We start from the raw sequence: 12,758 nt of genomic DNA, 5'->3' as shown, positions 1-12,758 counted from the left end.
AGTGAAAAATTCTCGAGAGGGACGTTAAACAACAAACAAACTCTCAATGTCCAATACAGTTTAACCTGAAAGTGAATGCAGACATAGACATGCAGACATAGATTAGACTTATTCTTTAGACCAAGTATAGTATACTCCATATTGTTTTGTTGAGGACACAAAGTTCACAGTGGAAATCAAGTAGTTTTTCCTGCTATTTATACCCAGCTTCTTTTAAACCATATAGTCATTGAGTGCATTCACTTTCCAACTAATTGATGAAGTTCTGAATCATACCTATATTTGTTTAAATTCTTTGTGATTTAAGAATATGTTTGACCAGTTGAAACCAAGAGTACATGTACTACATAAAATTTCAATGTTGTGATTAAGATCCAGTATAGCAATATGTAGATGCCATGTTCAATATACATATTTGCTATCATTAAACTTGCAGAGACCATGAATCAAAATAATTCAAATGCTTCAAAATCATTTTATTTTTACTGCTAGTCAAAATACAGTCACTCAAGCATATCCTTTGTTAATTTGAAAAAAAAATGATAGTTTAACATTTATTATTAATACCATACCAAAGCACAAGATAGTGCACTTCTTACATAATCCAATGATTCATGCTGTGATTTGACATATTTAGATGTTTCTCATTTACAGTTCAATATACATGATATACAAGTACAGTGTGACACTAACCTAGTATCAGTTGAATGGATCATTACTATTCTGTTTTTAAGAAGTTTGCAGGGTTAAAAGTATAATAAAATAAAAATGTTGATACATTTATTGATTGCATATGCTAAAAACTTTGATAAAATATCAAACTTTGTATCATAACAGCTTTTACAAATTAATTCAATACATTCAAAGGTACAAAAATCAAATTATTTTCATCCACAGTTTTATCATATTCAGTTGAACAACAGCTACATCTATTATATAAAATGTATGGTAGTTGGCACTGATGGTATAATCAAAGAATACAAAGCTCACTTCTATAAATGTTATCCACTAGTAAGGCAAAGTCTCACTCAACAAACACTCTGGTAATGTATATCACCTGAATCCAAAATCTATGCAAGTTGTTCTGGGTTAGATTTAACTGCTCAATAACCCTGAAAATGTATGTTACATCCAGCATCAGAAGCAGGATGCATCATCTATGTTTACTGATCACCAAAGAGTATATTGTTACTTTGAATGAACCTTCTCTAAAAACTGGTCATTAATCCAGAAAATCTAAGTCAAATCAAGGATTGGTACCCTGAAACATTAACATACATTATCTTTGCAGGTTTGTTCAACATACAGTTTATAATTACATGAGAATAGGACTGCTCAAAACACTTACTCTTGTGGAGTCCCCCATGTGGCGCAAAGGCTAGAGTGTGTAATCTAGAGTCGCAAGTAAGGATTTAATCCTTAAGTCTCAGGTTCAGATCCACTGGGGATGTGGGGACCAGTCCTTCAGATTCGACCGTATAAACCGAGGTCCCACCTCGCAGTTGATGTGGGCACAAAAAAGATCCCTTATTGCTCAATGACCCTGAGTGCTAAGTATAGGTCAAATTTTGCAGCTCTCCACCAGTAAGTAGTGGCATCTCCATATGGATGAAAAATTCTTGAGAGGGATGTTAAACAACAAACAAACAAAAACAAAAAACACATGAAGAAAATGTTGATCAGGTCAAGCATCTGAAGTAAATCTGTTAATGTGCTTTAATCCATGCAAGTTTGTCCAGTTAGAGCTTAGGAATAAACCTTGCTCCTTAAATTTTAACTGGGATGACAATGCTAGGTATATAGCAAGAACTCATCTAGACTGTCCAGAAAAGCTTAAGAATATTTAGCAATATCTTACTTGCATGATTTAAAAAAATCTGCAATCTAACATTATTCTAAAACAATTTCAACAAAGTTTCTAATTTTCAACAAATTCAATGCACTATGAGATGAATTACATTTCTAAACCACATACACTCTACTTAAAGTGCAATATACATGCATTATACTGTATGTTAAATCTTTACAGTTCTCTTCAAGTACTCTAATAGTATATAAAATATGAAGATTACCAAAAGTGATCAAGCTTTAAAGTCCATTGAAACAATACAAAATTGGAGCAGAGCAAACACAGACCTCTAAAAACACCAAGTGCTATGGAGGAGAAAGCATTTTCTGCCATGTGCTCCTTGACATAATTGGGCAAATGGAAAAATCCACAAACAATTCAGTGTAAACAATTTTGATGAAAAACATTAGTCAACATTCAACTTAATGATAGATTAAATTTGCTATAACAATTAATTTACATGTAAGTGTATACACATGTATGCATACCCAATTTTACTAAATGAATTATTTCACAATATCCAAAATTGGACAATAATATATAGTTTCTAATCTAGCCAGACAACAGGAAATTTTCATTATTACTTAAATTACATGAAACTATTGATGTCTGTGAGCTACAAATTATATCTAAAAATTATATACATTTTAACAAGTGTTTACAGTTTAGTGTATTTATTATACACAAATGATGACTTAATTAGTAAGACATACCAGTAAAGTCCACAGATTGACTTCCAGATTTCAGCTCAAAGGCTTGAAGATTTTTAGTGGCTTTTTCTCTCATAATTTTTTTTTCACTGAATATTTTCATTTTTTTTTCAAGACACTGTTTTTGTTGAGGTCTTTTAGCAGTTTGATGCAATCCAAGAAGTCTGAGGGCAATTTAAGAACTCCTGAATTTCTTTCTTACCTGGCAAAAATAAAAATTTAAAAGTTTGAAATATATTCAACTTACATGAAGAAAACTAGTAAAACTAGCGATAATGTAATAGACCTTTCAGATGTTCCAAAGCAGCTACATGTACCTTATTAAAAAATATAAAGTTTGAAGTATTTAGAGTCACCTGTATTCTGAACAAGGGATATGTGTATTTGACAGACAGATGAATGAATAGACTGATCACTATAGAGCACCTTAGTCTTTTTTCAATAATCATTATATTAGTGAAAATAAAATAGGAACTAGAGTGCTTCAAGGAATGTATATGTCGCCTGCTAGGTATCTTCATTAAAGAGGTAAATAAATCTAAGAGTGGTCAGCTATTAATTTAATATTAGCATGGAGGTTCATGCATTTGCCTGCAAGGAAAAAAAAGGATCCAAAAGTAAAAGACTGGGATAGAATCTGGCAATCAAAAAATATAGTTCCCCAGTCCTCAAATGAATAATTAAATTGAAATTATGATGAATAACTATTTATCATTTTATTAATACACATGTAGGTGCTTCCAACAATCCTCGGAGGAAAGAGATTTCAGACTGTCTTTACTTTGTCACTTTGTCAGTCAACACGATTCATTGTAGAATACTGATCCCAATGTATTTTCATAGTATTTAAATAAGTTTGTGGTAACTGAATTTCATACAGTTTCAAAGTATAGTATCATGAGCTCAAAAACATATATAAATGCTAATTATCAAAACCCTGCCTCTAAAAATTTTGGAGATATAAGGTGTGACAGACGGACAGACAGACACCAGGTAAAGTGATCTCTAAGTGTCGTTCTGCTCTGCAGTTGACACAAAAATGAAACTTAGTCAATTTTTGAGCATGCATATCACTTCAGTGATGAAAGGAATGCTGAAGTGGTAAGTCTATCCTAATTATTTGAAAATACGGCAACCCCATTGGTCAGAATATAATACATATGCTGTCCAGCCTTAATTTCATTGGCATAAAGCAGCACAAAACAAGATTTGATTGGATGGTGCAACTTGTTTTTCTAGGGGGCGCTGTTGCAACCCTGGAAAAGAAAATAGGACTGGGGCTTGCCCTTTGGGGGCACTTACTGACCGAAAGTAAACAAACAACAGAAATAGCAAATTACACTAGAAATATGTCCATAGGCCATGAATGCCCCGCCGAGTGTATAGTAATGCAACATGAAATTTTGTGTTAGTATATGAAGTTTGATGAGAATATCTTGAAAAGTTTCTTTAAAATTGAAATAAAAATTTTAAAAAAAAATGAATAGATGATAAGTTCTCACCAAATTATGTATAGATGCATAGCCTTAGATAACAATATCTTAAATGGTTTAAAACCATGCAAGATGCAAATTAAAGAAAAGTGAGGTCAAGGTCACAGGAAAGGTAAAAAATTTTTGAAATAGTTGAATAGGTCTTACTAATCTTACAGCATATTAAGTTTGATAAAAAATATCTTGAATGATTTCTTTAAAACTGAGCTAGTCACAAGCGTGGCGCCATGGTTAAAGCGTCTGCTCTAGAGTCACGAAGTAAGGAATTGATCCTTACATCACAGGTTTGAATCCCACTGTGGGATGTGGACACCAGTCCTTCGGATGAGACCTTATAAACTGAGGTCCCATGTCGCAGTAGGTGCTGGCAGGAAAAAGGACCCTCACTGCTCAATGGCTGTGAGTGCAGAGTATAGGACAGAATTTGCAGCTTTCCACTGGCAAGTGGTGGCGTCTCCATATGAGTGTAAAATTCCCAATAGGGGCTGCAGATTACCTGTTATGATTGACCAAAATCCCTACTAGGCTTTAAACTCTTCATTCTTGACCTGTATATCGTCAAATGAGATTTGTCCAGTTAATTAAGGTAAAAATTACTAATTGATAAAACTGTAAATGATTTTTTTTTACCTGAGTCAGATTTTTACTTTTCTTAAAGGTGTCTGGATTTGACTGTTGGTTCCACCTATCTCAAGGAAATGATCTGTAACAGTAAATGTTAGAAATCATAATCTGTTCTCTATCTCCTATAATCACGAGAAAAGGTGTTAAAAATTAACAGATGGAGATAAAATCAGCAGTCATATTAAAGGCTTTTTTCAATCATCAATTTATTAGTGAAAATCATAAAAGTATTAGGCAAAAATGAAAAATAAATGTTGTCATTAATTAACCTTGCATATCTCTACAATTTTCTGATAAGAAAATTTATACCCGATAGATGCAATATAATCGCCCTTTGCCTGCCCCAAAATTAAATTATGAAATTTTGATAGATTTTGATTTAAGCAATTATTATAAAACAAGGTTTTTTTAGGGGCACGTACCCCTGCTTTAGATTTATATAAAAAAAAAAAAAACTACAAAAAACGTGAAAACCTATTTCTATCTTACTGGTTTATATTTATTACAAATGTCCTCATAGTCAGCATAGCCCAGAATGGTAGACCGCAGACTCTCACCATGAACATTTTTAGTGTCCTGGTTCAAATCCATTTGTTGGCACATTTTTATTTTTTCAAACTTTTTACCTGTATAAACACTAAAGAACGAGTGCACTTATGGGCCCCGGTAAAATGTGAAATAATGAAGATTCAAATTAAGCTTAATTTTCCATCTCAGATCATTAATTGATATCTAAACCCTAAATTCAACAAATTTTATTGCTGAAATTCATGAATATACAAAGAGCAAAGCCATACAATGTGGTAGGGGTCAGCCAACATTCGTGATTTTCTATAGTAAATCGAGGACAGTCATTCATTTCAAAGCTTTTGTTTATTGTCAGCCTAACGTTGTACAAACTTGTGTGATTGACAAAAAATGCATTATACATTTATAAAACTTGTGTGAAAGTAGGAAATTTGTACAAGATTAGGCTTGTACTTAAAATATTAAAAAAATGTATGAAAAGTTCAATGTTTTTCCTATAGCAAGTAAGAGCTTAGATTTACCTGTATGATCTAGCTATGTTGAACCCACCCATGGAATAAATTATTTAAAATACCGGTAGTCACGTGAGTTCTACCCAGGTAAACATTCCTCAAAGATGCTCACTGTAAAGCATAGCCACGTTTTGTATCATTATATCAAAGTCATGCCGCATAGAGAAGTTTGTATGTACATGTATTTGGTTTTAGGAAAACGGGAGGGTTAGGAACACAGAAGGGTTAAGAGAGTTTAGTGTCGTTAAAATGTCATCATAAATAAAAGTGTCAAACATTTTTAACATTCAAGCAAGACAATGGTACCAGAATTGAAAGCCACCCAAATACACCTTTTTTCATTTTAAAATATAAAGGAACTAATGTTAATACTTATTGCATTATTTCAAATGCAAGCATACCAATTTCATAGTTTGATCACTATGGATACAGGCATCTATACAACTTCATTCAATTTTTTTTCTCGGGTAAAATAGCGCAAGAAGTATCATTCGGCAAATGTGCCTGTCAATGATCCACCATCAGATTGTTCAAGTGTCTGATTTAAGATTTAAATGCCTCCTCCCCTTGATTTAAATAAACGATTGAAACTCAAAATGGGTTTGATATGACTTTCCGGATCTATAGGCATTTAAAAAACTTCATTTGTTTCAAATCCATGCCGATTGATGTTTTAGCGTGATTTTAATTAGAAATGTCCACTTGTGTTTAACTATTACTAAAAGAGAACAATTTGGTAATATATTCTAAAGTAATACAGCACTGAAAAAGGGCCCATTAAGCATTCCTTAAGTGCACTTGTCCTTGCACTTTGATTTTTTTATACAGGCTTTTGCATTTTACTTATATTTTCTTCCTTAAATGCATGTTTGGTGTTGATATAAAAGACATCTACAGAAATGCAGATCATAAATTCTCTTTAACTAAATGCAATCAACCGGAACTATACCTCATTGTAAGCACACTTTGTTCGAGGACACTAATCATTCACTTTGTGTTACTCGATACTGCAGGTGTCAGGAAAAAGAATCTTGCTGAGCAATAACTGCTGTGTTTTCCTTTCAAGAACATAATGACATGTAATAGTACTGTTGTGCCAGTGGGAGAGATACTGTTCTATGCAGAGTAGATGCAGTTCATTCCTTGGGAAAAATGTGTGCATTGGCGATATGTTATGCTAAAAATGCATGAGGGTTTTCAGATTAGAAAAGAATGTGGTAAGGTCAGTTAAGGTTTTATGTCCCATTGCCATCACTCAGTCAGACATCAAGAATGACCCTCATACAAAGGATGTATAATTCTGTAAATACTGAGGTAGGATCATATGAACACACAGTTGACTAGAATGAAATATATCGAGATAACAAACAGTATTCAAGCTCAAAAGCCCATCAAAAAATACAAAATAGGAGCAGAGCAAACACGAACCTCCAAAACATCAGAGGTGGGATCAGGTGCCATGGAGGAGTAAGCATCCCCTGCAGACCGGTCACACACGCCATGTGCTCCTTGTCACAACTGGGAAACAATGGAAAAATCCATCGATAATTCAGTGTGTAAATAATGGCCTAACAATAAGTATGAAAAACGTCACTCAGCATTTGACTTAATGATAAATTGTATTTGCTGACAAAGTCATTGTATCGACCATAGAATTTACAAAATGATAACTTTAAACAAGACTGCTGATATTCTTGTTTCAGCAACTTGTTTGTCAATAACTTATCTCGTTTTAAAAAAATTTCAAACATAGAGGATGCTCTTTCGTATCAAATCAACTGAGAGATATAAACCCTGTATGCAGGTGATGAAGGTATATTGCTAAATAAGTAAGGGAAGTTGACAATTGAAAAGTTAAAGCCATCTCATTTGTCATAAAGCTTGGTTGTTAGATTACCATTAACGTAGAACTAAAGCAATACATGAGAAACAAGAAACTACACACATGTGGCCTAAAGTCAGTGATCGGAACATACATCGATAAGCTTTTTCTAAAGACTGAAACCAATATTGGTCCTAAGGTCAACTCAAATTTTTAACTAGAAGTGTTCCTTTGATATACTATATTTTACTTATTTTCTATAGACTTACTATACCCTGAAAAAAAAAATGGAAAACAGGAACTAGCTGTTTAAATGACCTCGACCACCGAGGTTAATCTAAAGTTTGTCCCTGCCTACCTGAAAAACAGGCTACCTCGGGCAGTCAGTAATTTCCAACTCTGGTTATGAGATGCTAAATGTTCAATATTTACAATCAAATGCTTATATTTACATTTTTAAATTCAGGATAGATTGAGAAAGTCAATAAAATCACTTCTATATTATGTCTGTATACTTCAACTGAGAAATTAGTTGAAACTGGTTCCAGAAAAGAAGCTGAAAATGTTCAATAGTTTACAGACAACACTTGAAACATGATGACTGAACAAACACAGATAGCAATAAGTAATTTAAATGACTCAGGTGAATTATAACCTGTTCAATCTAATAGATCCATCTTTTTTCTAATACGACGGTTGATCCAAAAGTTTGTGAAATTTAATTATCTCTAAAATTTTATTGTGATTTGATGAAAGCAAACAATAGGCATATTTATAATATGGAGTCTTTATGCAACAATACTGGAAATTTTCACCATGTTCCAATTACCAATAAGGTCACACGAGCTTTCTGAACATTGATAGTTGTAAAATCAGGGGGAGACTTCTACGTAACGTCAAGTTAAGTATGTCATGTCACATTATAGGAGCGTTATAGGAGCATCTCACCCTCATGTTCAATTCGACTAAGTAATTCTACAGAATATTCTGCCTTTTTCTCCTTTTCTCTCTCAAGAAAAGCCTTGGTATCCTCTCACATGGATCAACTTATCTTAATATTACACTCATATTTCAAAAATACTCCCCATCTTTGCATATGGTGTTCCAATTTCAGAAGCAAAGTCAAGCACAGTACGTCAGCGGTCAACGCTTAATTTGTCTATGAGAAAAACAGACCCTCCAAAAGGCGGCCACACCTTTAATCAACCTCCATGGAAGTTCTGTTTTTCTTAAATTTCTAATGCCACTGGTAAATCAGTTGCTTAATGCATTTTTCTCCAGCCTGTATCAGTAGTATACCCCTTTAAGTCAGAGTGTTCCCAAGATTTTAACAAAACTTATAACTTGACCAAAATGTGATGTTCTCTAACAATTAAAATATGAACAAGAAATCATCAACTAATAATCTAAATATCAAGTTAAATCAGTAAAACTCTCACAGAAAGGTATATTAGTGGTCAAGCAATCGTAATTATGACAAAATTTTCGTTTTATTTGCCACTTAGTGCAGGATTTTTCTTATTTCACGTATTAAGAATTAAGGCAGATTAATTTGCCCTTATACCAAATTAATCTCATTTAATTGACGGAAGCACATTACAATGTCGTTAAAACTAATAGTGGAATGAATTGGTTATAATCCAAAAGGCAAAAGACTGGTATTGGTACGAGTTGATTAATTGATGGCACTTCCTTTTCCCGCCATCCAGCAACAGGGTGAGGCAGGAGATCCACATCAAAATTATTATCGCAATCATCCGACGGAAGTCAAACCAATTTTACACGCTACCTGGACTCAACTATGCCGCCAGTTAGACAGACGATCACCTCACGCTCCAGAAAGGAGCGCGATCGTAATTTTGTTTCGCCGGGCAGAGGGCGAGGAAGGAGATCCAAGCGGTCCACACACGAGGCGGGACATCCCACCTACACAAGACCACGACTTAGGGGAAACCGGACCAGTACTGCAACATCAACGTCCCCAGCCACAGTAACGGTGGCGGAATCAACCCACGAGGCTTACGAATACGAACCCACAGGACGTCGGGAGGGCCAAGACGAGGAGACGTTGAGCAACATCTCGGGTGAGTGTGACATTTTGCTCCCCACAGTAGATGCCTTAACACACCATACAAACAATAGTGAATTCGGTGGCCCCCCATTTAGCATTGCGGATTACCAACCTGCTCAAACCCCCAGTTCTTTAGATCCCATTAGCGCCCATGTTCCACTAAAAATTAAACAAAAAATTTGGGAGGGAAAATTTGTCGATCTATCCATACTTCTAAAATCGGCGCGGGAAATCTCAGATCACTTAGATACACAAGGCCAAATACAAATACGCAACGGCACAATGTGCCTTGTGAAGCATAAACCCCGCACCTTTTTGTCAATTGAAAAATGGACTTCAGCCTTCATCATCTTCACAAGTATTATGTTAGAAAAATATAGATCTAGAGCCCAAGAATTTTTGAAATATATGAGGGATGTAAGAATGGCAGCAGACAGATCGGGGAATGGTTGGTTCACATATGATGAACAATTTCGGCTTCGCAAAGCGTCAGACCCACACTCGTCCTGGGGAATCATAAACTCTGAACTCTGGTTGATCCATGTCACCAACAATTACACCATGCAGGCCCAAGAAAAGCCCATATCTCCCACACAAAATTTTTTCCCCCAACATAAACAGCCCAATATACCAGCAGCTAAGAAAAATGTAAATTCAGCACCCAATCGTTACTGTTATGATTTTAATTCAGGCAAGTCATGCAAATTCTACCCAAATTGCAGGTTTGTCCACTTGTGCAATTCATGTGGCGGATCACACCCCTCAATCAAATGCAGGAATAGAAATACACGATTCTAACGAGGATATCAACAGTTTAGGAAAAACTCCAATTGATGTCTACAATTTGTCTACTTATCTACAAGGTTACAGTGCTAAATCTTTTCTCATAAACGGTTTCCTACATGGTTTTCAACTCCAGTACAATGGCCCAAGAATTTACAGGGAATCAAAAAATTTAAAAAGTGCTATAGTAAACCCCAGTATAGTGGAACACAAAATACATAAAGAACTCCTGCTCCAGAGGGTAGGGGGACCATTTGAATACCCACCATTCCCATCCCTTCAAATTTCACCATTAGAACTTGTCCCCAAAAAAGATGGAGATTTTAGACTCATCCATCACCTGTCCTTCCCAGAACATCAATCGATCAATTCCTTTATAGATCCAGCTGCATGTTCAGTACACTACGCATCAGTGGACGACGCAGCAGCCATCATCTCGACACTGGGGGCAGGTACTTTATTGGCTAAATCCGACATAAAATCTGCATTCCGGCTCATTCCTGTGGCCAAAAATGATTTTGATCTATTGGGGTTTAAATTCCAGGGTAAATACTTTTTTGACAAAATGATGCCATTCGGTGCATCCATTAGCTGCGCAATCTGGGAGAAGTTCGCAACTGCATTACATTGGATCATTCAATCTAGCTCACGTAACCCCCATATTCTACACTATTTAGATGATTTTCTCTTCGCAGGACCACCAAATTCTAATCAGTGCCAATCTACCCTCGACCTTTTCAAAAATATCTGTAGCCATATCGGAATACCAATAGCTCTTGACAAAACCACTGAGCCTAGCACAACAATAATTTTTCTAGGAATTGAATTTGACACAATCCACATGGTAATGCGACTTCCGCAAGACAAGTTAGTTTCTCTCCGACAAAGCATTCAAACAGTCATGATAAGTAAAAAGGTCTCCTTAAAGGCCTTACAATCACTGATTGGCTTCCTCAATTTTGCCTGCAAAACAGTAGCACCTGGCAGAGCCTTTTGCAGGCGACTAGTTGATGCCACTATTGGCATCAAAAAATCATATCACATGATAAGAGTTAATCAAGGTATGAAAGCAGACCTTGCAGTATGGCAGCAATTTTTGAAACACTTTAATGGGGTCACAGTCATATGCTCCGGTATTTGGTCATCAGATAACAGTCTACAGCTATTCACAGATAGTGCAGGGGGGTTTAATGGGGGGTTTGGAATCTTTTTTGCTGGCCGCTGGGCTCACTCAAAATGGCCTACCCACTGGGTGTTTTCTGACGTTATTCGTGACATGACATTCTTAGAACTATTTCCAGTATATGTTTCACTCCTGTTATGGCACCCATGGTTATCAAACAAACGCATACTTTTCCACATTGACAACATGGCAGTTGTACAAGTCATTAACACATTGACATCTAAGTCAACAAGGGTAATGAACACTGTCAGAAAACTTGTTCTCCTCACTTTGCAACATAACATTACAATTAAAGCCCAACACATCCCAACAAAACTGAACAAAATAGCTGACAGTATTTCTCGTTCACAGTGGGGAAAGTTTCGCAACCTGGCTCCAGAGGCAGAGATGTGGCCCACACAGCTCCCCAAGCAGATATGGGAAATCTAATTGCTGAGTCCAAACGCCTTATTCATAGCTCCTTGTCACAAAACACCTACAAAGCTTACCGGGCTGCACTGAATAAATTCCAATCATTTTTAAACATTTATGGCTTACAGCAAACCTGGCCCCTGCACAGCAACATATTACTATATTTTATAGCCTACCTATCCATCCAAAAAATGTCAGCCAATTCAGTGTCCCTTTACATTAGTGCATTGTCATACTTCCACAAAATAAACCATCTTCCTGACCCTACCAAGTCCTTCCAAATTAACAAAGCACTTCAAGGCTTAAAGCGCAACAACAGAGTTGTTCCAGACAGCCGCCTCCCAATAACCCTACCAATTTTGGAAAAGCTCGTTATATCACTACAGTCAGTGTGTTGCTCCACTTACGAGGTCAAACTGTTCACATGTGCTTTTTCATTAGCATACTTTGCATTACTTCGTGTAGGGGAATTCACTTTAGTCAACTCAAACACACCGAATTCATCCCATTGCATACAACTCAAACACATTCAAGCACATCCACACAAGCCCTATTTAAGGTTAACCATACCACACTCCAAAACTGACCAGGTGGGTAAGAATACCACCTTTATTATCCATAGCCAGCCACTTGCTACCCTGTGCCCAGTTAAAGCTACCTTGGATTTTATCGAGCGTAGGCCCCATACCCCTGTTAACCACAGTTTTCTAATTCATCTTAATACAAAACCATTGACGAGATACCAATTCAACGCAGTCCTTCAAAAGGCTAT

At 35.8% G+C, this 12,758-nt stretch overlaps 1 long non-coding RNA gene and 1 pseudogene across 1 annotated transcript in view; both read right to left on the bottom strand.

The window, feature by feature from the left end:
- Nucleotides 1-12,758, bottom strand: part of LOC133178660 (uncharacterized) — a 38,338-nt pseudogene that overhangs the window by 4,935 nt on the left and 20,645 nt on the right.
- Nucleotides 2,189-12,758, bottom strand: part of LOC133178740 (uncharacterized) — a 28,142-nt gene continuing 17,572 nt past the window's right edge. The window contains exon 5 of the long non-coding RNA XR_009720016.1: nt 2,189-2,761. This is a non-coding gene — a long non-coding RNA (uncharacterized LOC133178740). The remainder of the gene's footprint in view (nt 2,762-12,758) is intronic.

Source organism: Saccostrea echinata, unplaced genomic scaffold (assembly GCF_033153115.1).
Source record: "Saccostrea echinata isolate AGI-Se365-2 ecotype Australia unplaced genomic scaffold, CSIRO_AGI_Sech_v1 ptg000003l, whole genome shotgun sequence".
Classification (NCBI taxonomy): Eukaryota; Metazoa; Mollusca; class Bivalvia; order Ostreida; family Ostreidae; genus Saccostrea; species Saccostrea echinata.
The sequence above is the reverse complement of the archived record's forward strand: the minus strand, read 5'-3'. Positions and strand labels throughout refer to the sequence as shown.